The sequence below is a fragment of the Micromys minutus genome, assembly GCF_963924665.1.
Source record: "Micromys minutus genome assembly, chromosome: 17".
NCBI lineage: Eukaryota > Metazoa > Chordata > Mammalia > Rodentia > Muridae > Micromys > Micromys minutus.
In genome coordinates, this window is record NC_137952.1 from 40,956,294 (window position 1) to 40,967,110 (window position 10,817).

Genomic DNA, 10,817 nt, shown 5'->3' on the forward strand with positions numbered 1-10,817 from the left:
GTCCTGGATCTCCTGGACATTTTGGGTTGGGAGCTTTTTGGCTTTTGCATCTTCTCTGACTGTTTTGTCTGTGTTTTCCATGTTGTCTTCAGCTCCTGAGATTCTTTCTTCCATCTTTTCTAGTTTGTTGGAAATGCTTGCATCTGTGACTATTGATTTCTTTTTTAGGTTTTCTATTCCCAGGGTTATCTCTTTTAGTGTTTTCTTTATTGTTTCCACTTCCATCTTAAATTCCTTCTTTAATTCCTTCATCTGTTTGGTTCTGTTTTCCTCTAGTTCTTTGATTTCTTTGAGTGTTTTTCTTGTTTCCTCTTTAAAAGCTTGTATTTTTTTATGCTTTTTCTCCCATTCTTGTTTAAGGATCTCTATCATCATCTTAAGGTATGGTTTCAGGTCTGAGTCTTCTTTTTCTGGAGTGTTTGCCATTCTGTTGTTTGCTGTGATGGGAGAGCTGGGTTCTGGTGGTGCCAGATTGTCTTGTTTTCCATTGGGTAAGTTCTCTTGCTTTCTTCTTGCCCTCTTGTCTGTAATTATATGTGGTCTTTTTGTCAGTGATTGGTTCCCATTTCTCCCATGTACCTTGCCTGTGTCCCTGGATCTTAGCTGTTCATGGTGGCAGATGGCTTGAGTGTTTGGTCTGTACTCACAGGCCCTCTGAACGGAAACCAAATCCCTATGGCAGAGTTCCTGTTCCCCTGAACCGCCCCGGGGGGGGGGAGGTTCTGCTCGCTCAGCCCAGACCTCTCTGTGCCCTGGATACTCACAGCGCAGTCTCACCAGGCCTATGTTCCTGAATCTCTGCTGTTCCTGGTGGCCGCTCCGTTTTCTAAAGGTGCAGTAATAACATTAAAGAACTCGGAAAATAGTGAGTAAAATGATTCTAAATTCTTCTCATCTCTGCATTTTCTTAGAGAAAAGGTGAATTCTAATGTCTGGTTTATTGAGTCATTTGAGCTATAAGTTGTATGGCAGTAGGCAATAATCAAGTCTTAATCGCTAGTTCTATATGCTTTAATCAAATTAGCTTTAGCAAAGGAAAAAAAATTGTTTTGAACCTGGGGATACCACTGAAAATGCTATTGATAGTTCAGTCTCTATGGCTGAATCCTTAACCTCACCTGCCATAGCCAGGGACTCTACTTCGGGTCCACCCTATAGTTTTTGCCTGAATGTCTCTCAGGCTCGGATTTTTAAACTCTTATTCCCTAGCTAGTGATGGAAGTTGTGGAAACTTTGGCATACTGAGCTCTGTGGGTAGAAATAGGCAACTAGAGATGAGCCTTTGAAACTCAGACTGCTTCTGGTTATTATTGGCATTCTTAGCTACCTGGTTGGCCACGGTGTGATAAATACCAACCACAAACTCCTGTTTTAATGGAATGAAGGCATGTCAGCAGCCATCCTTCCATATTAGGATGGACCACAAGCTCTCCCTGGAACAGTGAAAAGAAAAAAAGAGAAAACAAATAACCCAAAACATCCATATCATCGTTGATTTTGTATCATACTAAGTCCTAAGGAGGAGATCAGGAAGACAGGAGATAGAAACCAGAGTCAGGAATTCCAGAAAGTGAACAGTTCTTGTCCTTGTCCTGAAGCAGATGTGTCAGAATGCCAGAATGGTGCTCTTGTCCCTTATCTCTTTCTGAACAAACACCTCTGCCTGAAAGCTGTGTGTAAGGCTGTGAACACAAACCAATCCTTTGTGAGGAACAGCTTTGGGTTGAGTCTCCAGATTTTTGGGGTAAAATGGGTTGCATTTTTCATTTTGACCAACTTCCTCAATAATATTACGGTCTGAACTCTTGATGTGGAGGATGATGTGGAGGCCATTGAGGTTGCCTACCAGAGCCCTGTTGGCGATCCATTAAGAAAAAACTATTTCATTCTGGTCAAAGAAGGGAATCTACCTCCAGCCGAGTGTTGAGCACATTTCACTCTGATCTTTTCCAAAGATTATAACATTATATTTACTATTGTTGCCAGGAGAGTGAATCATGCTGAGCCTGCCACCTTAATAGGAATTCATCCTTCAAGACAGCTATTGTCATCTAATGTCATGCTATGTATATCAGAGGAATAATTATTCTGGAAATAAAATGATGTGGTCCCCAAGAACCCTGGGTTCTCTCACTTTCTCTGAAATTACTGCCACCCTTTTGACCACATAGCTGCCTGTAAATGTTATGGATTTTTGCTTTTCCTCATCTAAGTCTTTCTTCCACAGGTAGTTGCTGAGGTTCACAGCATTCCTTCCCTATTTTTTTGTGCTCAAACTCACCAAACGTGTCATTAAATTCCATCTTAGGACATTTGTAAACTCCTTTATTTGTGAGAGCATAAAGGGTCACATTTCAGAGGTAGCCAAGGGACTACAAAATAGTAATTTTATCATCTCTTTTATAGTTTGAAATTGTAATACAAGAAAATCCTTTCTCCCTTCCATTTCTCCTTCCAAGCCCTCCCATACAGCCCCCCAACTCCTGCTTGTTCTTTTTCTAATTAATGGGTTCATTTTACATTAACTATTGTGTGTGTGTGTGTGTGTGTGAGTGTGTGTGTGTGAGTGTGTGTGTGTGTGTGTGTGTGTGTGTGTGTGTGTCCTGAAACAAATAAGTACTCCTCGGTCTGTATAATGGTATTATTTTGCACATACATTGTCAGAGCTGACTGTCTTAGCCTGTCTTAGTCATCCTTATATTGTTGTGAAGTGTCTCCATGACGAAGACAACTCTTAGGAGAGAAAGCATTTCACTACTGCCTTGCTTACAGTTTCAGAGGTTTCTTTTCATGCCGGGGAGCACGGTGGCATGCAGGCAGATGCTGGAGCAGCAGCTGAGAGATCTGGGCTTGGCAATCCTGGGCTTTTGAGACCTTATTTGGATAAGTTTTGATACATTTTAGAACTGAAAATCCTGCAGGACTTTTTCTTTCACAGGCTGCAGGATTGGCTGAGGGCACCACTCCCTTTATTTCATTTTGTATCTGGCCCTCCCTTAAATCTTTCAGCACAAGCCTTGACTCCAGTATTACATTTCCTGTTGCTTTTTTATTTCCTCAAACTATATACACTTTGTATTTCTTTTTGCTGTGTTTGGTCTTTTTCATTGGAGACCTGCATAATAGTGATTACTAATAACCATGCAACACAGCCAATTTTATGTTGTCTTGATCTCTCTGCAACAAAATTAGTCCAACATTCTTCCTTTTAACTTCAGGCAGGATGTCTTAGCTTGAGCTTCCATTGCTGTGAAGAGACACCATAACCAAACCAACTCTTATAAAGGCAATCATTTAACTGGGGCTGGCTTGCAGTTTCGGGGCTTTGGTTCGTTATCATCATTGTGGGGAGCATTGCAGCATGCAGGCAGACTAGGTGCTGGAGAAAGAGCTGAGCGTTTTATATACTGATCCAAAGACAACTAGAAAGATAGTGATTTCTGTAGCAGACAGGAGGAGGGTCTCATCTGTACTATACTGGATGAGGCTTGAGCACTTGGACAACTCAAACTCACCTCTATAAGGACACACTTCCTCTAACAAGGCCACACTTCTTAATAGTGCTACACCCAGTGGCCAAATACATAAATCTATGGGGGTGGGAGGCACATCTATTCAAACTACAGTTTCTTAGGGTATGAGTAAAAAGCAACCACATTCTCTTCATTAGATATACCATCAGAATGGTCTCTATCCTAGGTGCTAAGATTGTTCCTCATCTGAAACCTCTTGAGGCAGACCTCAAATTACTGTCAGTATTACTATCTTCCAAGTTCTTACTAGGACGGCCCTCTAAACTCTACTTACAGCATCTACCTGCTTTCCCAGTCCAAAGTCCTAAAGTCTTCTACATGACTTTAAAGACAAGCATAATCAGGCCTTTCATAGCAATACCCCACTCCTGATACCAGCTTCTGTCTTGGTTACTTTTCTATAGCTGTAAAGCAACTCTATGAGCAAGGCAACTTATAGAAAATTTAATATACAAAGCACACAGGCCCAGTTTCCAGGGGCAGTTGGCAAACAGAACAAAATAAAACAAACACAAAAAAACATGTTTTTTTAGGTGTTTTTTTTTTTTTTTGTTTTTTCTTACAGTATTTTTTTTGTTTTTGTTGTTTGTTTTGATTTTCTTTTGTTGTTTGTTTGAGAGAGGGAGTTAGAGAAGAGAGAATATAAAGGTAATTGAATAAGAGACTGGAAAGGATTTGGGATGAGTTGGGGGAAGAAAAACAGGATGAAATTTTTTTTTCCTTGACAAAGCATCAGAGCTTTGTCATAAATAATAATTTTATTTTATTTTTTAAAGGTTTGATAGTATGCATTGAAATCTTACTTGTTACAATGAGCATAAAGTACATGTAAAGCAAAACATAACATGGAAATAGTCAAAGTTTTCTTGGTGTATAAACACTAAACATACTGATTTTTAAATACCAAAAGATGCCATAAGGCTATCTTCTTAGCTTTTGAGTTATTGGTGATTTAAGGTCTAGGTGTACCCCAGTTTGAGAGGGTTCTATTCACTTATTGTTAATAAACTTTGTTTTTCAATGAGTAGAAATTGTGAGACTCTATGTAACAAACCTTAGCTTAGGAACAAGGGGATATAATTGAAGAAAGTCAGTAAAGAACATATTAAAAAGTAGCCAGAAGAAGAACATGGGCAGTAGAGGACCCTGGGCCTAATCATAACAGCAGGAGGATACTAGCAGTCCCTAGTGACAAGTGTTCACAGAGTAAACATAATCTGTAAAGACAACTGATCAGCAGCCAGCCTTCCATGGACACTATGAATTAAGGTGCTGAGAGCCAACGGGCAGGAACCAGGCAAACAAGTACTCCTAATTTATCTCTTCTTTCCTTCTGCTATAGGAGTGTGCTTGTGTCTGGAGGGCAGCCACCATTTGTCCAGGTTCTTGAGCCTCTTTATAGTGAATTGTTCAGACAAATATGGATTGTTATGGGAAAGGACAGGTTATAAAAGGGGAAATACAAATGAGCTTGGAGGTGTGCCAGAAGTGCCCGTGGCCTAGTGCCAAGACAGTAAAAAGGAAGGGGTGAGGAGCTATGTGACTTTTTATGGGTCTTTTGTATAACAGTCATCCCCCTCCCCCAACCCAGTCCCCCTTTTCTCTGAGATTGCTCCATTGACTGAAAAAAGCCCTAGTGGGCTGAAGTCTTCTAAGTCTTTCATATGTTAATCTATGGAATCTTTTTTTTTTTTCTACCTCACTTCCTAGTCTCCTGCCTCAAGTTCTTACTGATGTACAGGAGACTGAAGCCAACAGGACACACACAGCACAATACCTCAGCTGATGCATCAATATCCCAGAGGGAGGAGGGAAGAGAGAGACAGAGCAGGATGGAGAAAGATCTAGAAGAGTTAACAAAAGGCATCCATTAAGTTCTTAGTATTAGAAATAAGAATCCGTTTGTTTACTTAGCTTGAGTTTAATTAGTGATTGAGAAATCTGGGTATTCAGATGGAAGGTTCTGCTAGCTGATATGTGCTGCCTGACAACCTTTGGAAGAGTCGCTGGCTTACAAGCACGAGGAAAGAGTTCACAACTTACCATAAACACAGTGCTACTGTCAGCTTCAGCTATGGTCCTGGGTTCCAGGGCATTGCAAGCTTCAGCTTGTTCCAAGATCTTCCAGAGAACAACTGCCGTATTTTGCAGAGGAAATAAGACACTATCTATCCCACACAGCAAATATCAAAGCAAAGTCACCACTAATTGAATATGACACTGAACTTACCCCTCCTTTTTGAGAACAACATACTGATTCAGGGAGTATTCTGTTTCTGAACTCCAAATGGCACTTTCAACAGAAGCCATAGATTCAGTTGTGTCCATTTCTTCATGAATAGATTCTTCTGTGTGAATTGTCCTGGGGAGTCCTAATTTGCAAAGTCTCTCCACTGTTCACCCTGGTAAATCCAGTATTAGGCTTCCCATGAATTTAGTTGGCTTCTCTCTTGGACCAGGTTGACCTCAGCTGTATTAGCACATTGCATGTACAGTCATAATATTAAAGAAATGACCCAAATAAACCCTTCTCAAGCAAAAGACTAGACTCAGGCTTTTGATATTAACATCTTAAAGCAAAGGGACCACAGCAGCTTTGCTCATCCTGTGACTCTGCTGAGCTCAGTTACGTCTCCAGAATAGTGTCATTCTACACAGAGACAATAATAATTGGGGCTGGGTGTGGATGTAGCTTGACTGTAGGGTGTATAGTTATAGTTTCTGTGTTTGAGTTGCAGCAGCTGGGGCAGTGAGGACAGAGACACGGAGAGGCACAGAGAGACAGAGGGAGGGCAGGAGGCAGGCAGGAAGAAAGAATGAAGAATAGAAAGAAATAAAATGAGATTTAACTTTCTCCTACTAAATGAAAGTTCCTCTTGAGGTTAGTGCAGCTGGTGAGTCATGAAATTTTCTACGTCAATTTAGTTTTTTCTTGCACAAACAGTACATTATTACTCTTGACTAATAGTAGAGTCAGAATTGTAATCTGAGAAAATAGAATTTAGTTTTAATCAAATATAAACAAATGAAACTCAGACCTAGAATGATTTTGGTTAACTGTAGGTATATCCTGGATGGTAAAGAGAAAAAAAAAAAAAATACAGCAGAGCTAATACACAACAATGTAACTAGTCAGCTATTTGTATAATAGCCATATCTGCATAGTCTTTTATTTATTGGTTACCATATCAATACTGTGTTATATAACCTCTGCCAAAATGTGAAGGAAAACAGTGAGCATGTATGACTGCTCCTTAGCAGGAAGGCCAGCTGAGCAGATCTTCTGGTAGCTACCATCTGTTCAGATGCCCTGTGGATTGGAAGGCAGTGTTCTCTTGATCTTGGCTGAACTGTGATCAAGCCAATCAAAGGTTGGCTCTAAGTTGATCTCAAAGAGTTGGCTGTACTGGGTGATTATACCTGTCCTTTTAGTTCACCCAGAGATAACTGGGGCTAAAGCTCAAAATGGACATATTCACTATGGCATCATTATTCTGGTCCTAAGCACAGTTGAACCCAAATAAGAAAGAGATGCTGCAAAAACACATTGACTAGGTATCAGAAGAGGTTGAATATTAGTGTCATTTTGTTTTCAGTTTAACATGGTACTCTACTTGAATGTCCTTATAAGCATTTGTCAAAGACTTATAAACATCTGCTAAACTTCAGAAACTTGGCCACTGCAACAGCCGCATGCTATTACAATAGGAAAGCCAAATTTGTACTTAGAGAGACCTATGATACACGCCAACTATTTTTATTAATGTACAAGTTTGGCAAAAATGTACTTTCTAGTATCTGAAGCATCCCATTTGTGCTACTGGAACAATATAATGTGGTGCAGTAACTGGGATATGACATCTTTCTCAGACATTCTTTTAACAGGATCATTTGTAAACCACTGCGTATTTTTATGGACCATATTTGATTTACAGAGTAAGCATGTTATTTTCAGATAGCTACCTCTTACTTACATCTTGCTTTAAGAAGGGAGATAGTTATCTGTATTTGCTGAATCTGGGAGCATGAATTCTCAGACAGAAGGCATTTTTATAGCAGGATAGGTCTATCGATTGCTTTCATTCCTTGGTAGCTTCAATAGTACCATCTAGTACTATGGACGTTAGACCTGAGATAAAAGGGTCTCAGATTAGATCTGGCTCAAGTCATTTGACTCATGTGTCCCATGTGGGACTGTCAGCATTAGAAAAGAACTTTTAGTGACAAAGGACAATGACTACAGCTCATACTGTTTGGGGAGTTGTTGAAATTACTCTGATCAACAGCTGGAAAAAAATTTTCTTCCCTGGTAATGTAGTTTTATTAAATGTGTATGGTTCTAGTAGGGAGCATTGGTAGCCCAAGTAGCATAACTTAATTTAAAATACACCCCCACACCCCACACATACATTCTATATGTATAATATATATTTACATACATGTATATGTATTGAATAAAATTCTAGTTAATATAAAATAATATCAAACACCCTTGATATCACAATGCAGAGATCAACAGATCTTGGAGAGCTCAGACCCCACAGATCCATATGTAAGAAGAGGAAACAGAAAAATTGTAAGAGACAAAGGGCCAGGAAGTCTGTTGTGAAATGTTTATCTCTTGGAAATAACAAGGAGGCCACAATGACACCTCAACATTATGGCGCCTACAGAAGACCTGAATAATGACCTTACCAATAACTATGCTAATGTAGAAGGGAGAAATCTTACCGGATTCCATTCTGTGTGAACAATTTTTTTATGCCAATTTGCAATAGATAAGGGTCTTCTGGAAAGAAGGAATCTAAAAATGCTTCTATCATTTTGCCTGTAGATAAGTTTGTAGAACTTTTTTTTGATTGATTGATTATTAATGTGGAAAGGCCTAGGTCACTATGGGCAATGTCACCTCTAGGCAGGTTATCCTGGGTTGTCTCAGAAAGTAGGCTAAGGAACCTATGAGGAGAAAGCCAGTAAGGAAGCTAGCTTCAGTTCCTGCCTCCAGGCTCCAGTCTTGACTCCCTTCTCTGACTTCATCATGGACTATGTTTAAGATATATAAGCTGAAAATAAATCCTGTCAGCATCAAGATGCTTCTGTTTGTGGTATTTTAACAATAAACACCCTAACAAAGAAAACTCTAGACAAAGAATGACAGGTGTCTAATGACTGGTGAGAACAGGATAATTAATTTCCCCTAAGGATTGGTCCCCAGTTGGTTATCCAGTACAAAGTGACGATCCCTGAAATCACATCCACATGGAAGCAATGGTGTTGGAGACACAAGAAAACTTGACTTGGGGCTTGTATTCCTCTCTCTCTCTCTCTCTCTCTCTCTCTCTCTCTCTCTCTCTCTCTCTCTCTTTCACCCACACTCTCTCTCCCTTCCCCCCTCTGTACAATAATAACAAAAGAGCTATTGATTGGAGGAGGGGATGTAACAGTGGTTGAAGGGGGGGAAAGGAGCAAGTGCTGCAATTATACTTTAATTAATTAAAATGTTTGTAAAATAATGTGAAAACATAAATAAATTATTTAGAGGAACAAAGGGAACTAATAAGAAGATGAAAGGATGATAAATAGTTTGAAACTATGGGGATGAGCTTGCTCCAACTACTCTATACACTCATTTAAAAAAACGTTTTGTTGAGTTTCAGGATTAACAAGGACTGTATACCAATTAAAGATACATCATTTAAATAACAAAAAGACCACAAGAAAGATTATAATACTCCCAAATTCAGAGAAGCTGATTTCTAAATTAAATATTTTCTTCTCATCCAATTAATTAATCATGATTGACAGAAAAGACAGTTTTTATATATGTCTGCTCTCTTCTTCTTAAGGATTTCGGACCCTCTTAGGTTTCTATTGCTGTTACAAAGAGCATTATCGAAAGCAACTTAAAGGAGAACATATATCCCTGTTGTAGTCTATCATGAAGGAGGGTCATGAAAGGACCTCAAGGCAGGAACTGAAGCAGAGGCAGTAGAGCAGTGGTTCTCAGCCTTCCTAGTGGTATGACCCTTTACTACAGTTCTTCATGTTAGGGTGCCCCCAACCATAACATTATTTTTGTTGCTACTTCATAACTCTAATTTTGCTGTGATTATAAATTGTAATGTAAATAACTGTGTTTTTGAATGGTCTTAGGTGACCCTTGTAGAAAGGGTCATTTAGCCCCTGCCCCAAAGAATTGTGACCCACAGGTTGAGAACCATTGTCATAGAGGGCCATTTTTTTTTTTTTTTTTTTTTGGCTTCCCTTCATGGCTTGCGCAACTTGCTTTCTTATACAACCCAGGGCCATCTGCCCAAAGGAGGCACCATACGTAGTACACTAGATCTGCCTACCTCAATCATTAATCAAGAAAAGGCTTCCCAACAAGTTGCTATCAACTTGCCTATAGAACAAAATGATGGAGGGAGGTATTATGGTAACTATCTAATAGAGATAACCTTTTATCCCGCACTAGTGCCATTTCCCATAGGGCCACATGGCACCATGGAGCATCTTTATATTAGTGGCTCCATGTGATGTCTAAGTACTCACAGAACCCGGCTTCTTTTGACCCAGGAGTGGTCCACTCCACCCACACTAGCTGCTTCTGTCCCAGGTGGTCCATGACCATCCCAGCAGGTTGTTTTCACTCACTTTCCCTTGGCATGTTGATTCCAAGCCTTTCACACACACAAACCAACTTCATGCCTGGCTTTGTGCTTCTCACCACTACATCCTCAAAGAACACACCAAAATGCTCTGATCCAATTGATATACTATAATTTCCCCGCCTAGATGAGTCAACTGATCTTGTACAGTTTCCTTATACAATAACCATAACAACATTACCCATATAGAGATGCACTGAGAGAAACATCCATATCTGCTTCCATGTTGCCTCCTCCTGAATCTCCTTTTCCTGCTCTTCTGCTTTAACAAAATTTTGTTTCTGCCCACTCTCTACTGTCAATCATGTATCACCTTGACATCAACCTAACAAGGAGGCAGTTCTTCAACTGACATTCCTTCTACTCAGATATGTTCCAGTTTGCATCCAGTTTCAAAACTACAATTGGCACAAAGGGTAATGCAAGTAGAAATCATTTGAAGCAACTGTGTTAAGTGTAGGAGAGGAAGACATGGACAAGAGCAGACTTCTAACCCATCAAGGGAGCAAAAGGGATTCTCAGCTTGGGATGAACGCAACCAGAATCCCATGAAAGCTCCCTCTAGGATGAAACTGAGAGAATTCACACTGTGTTTATACACAGTTCACAAAACTGT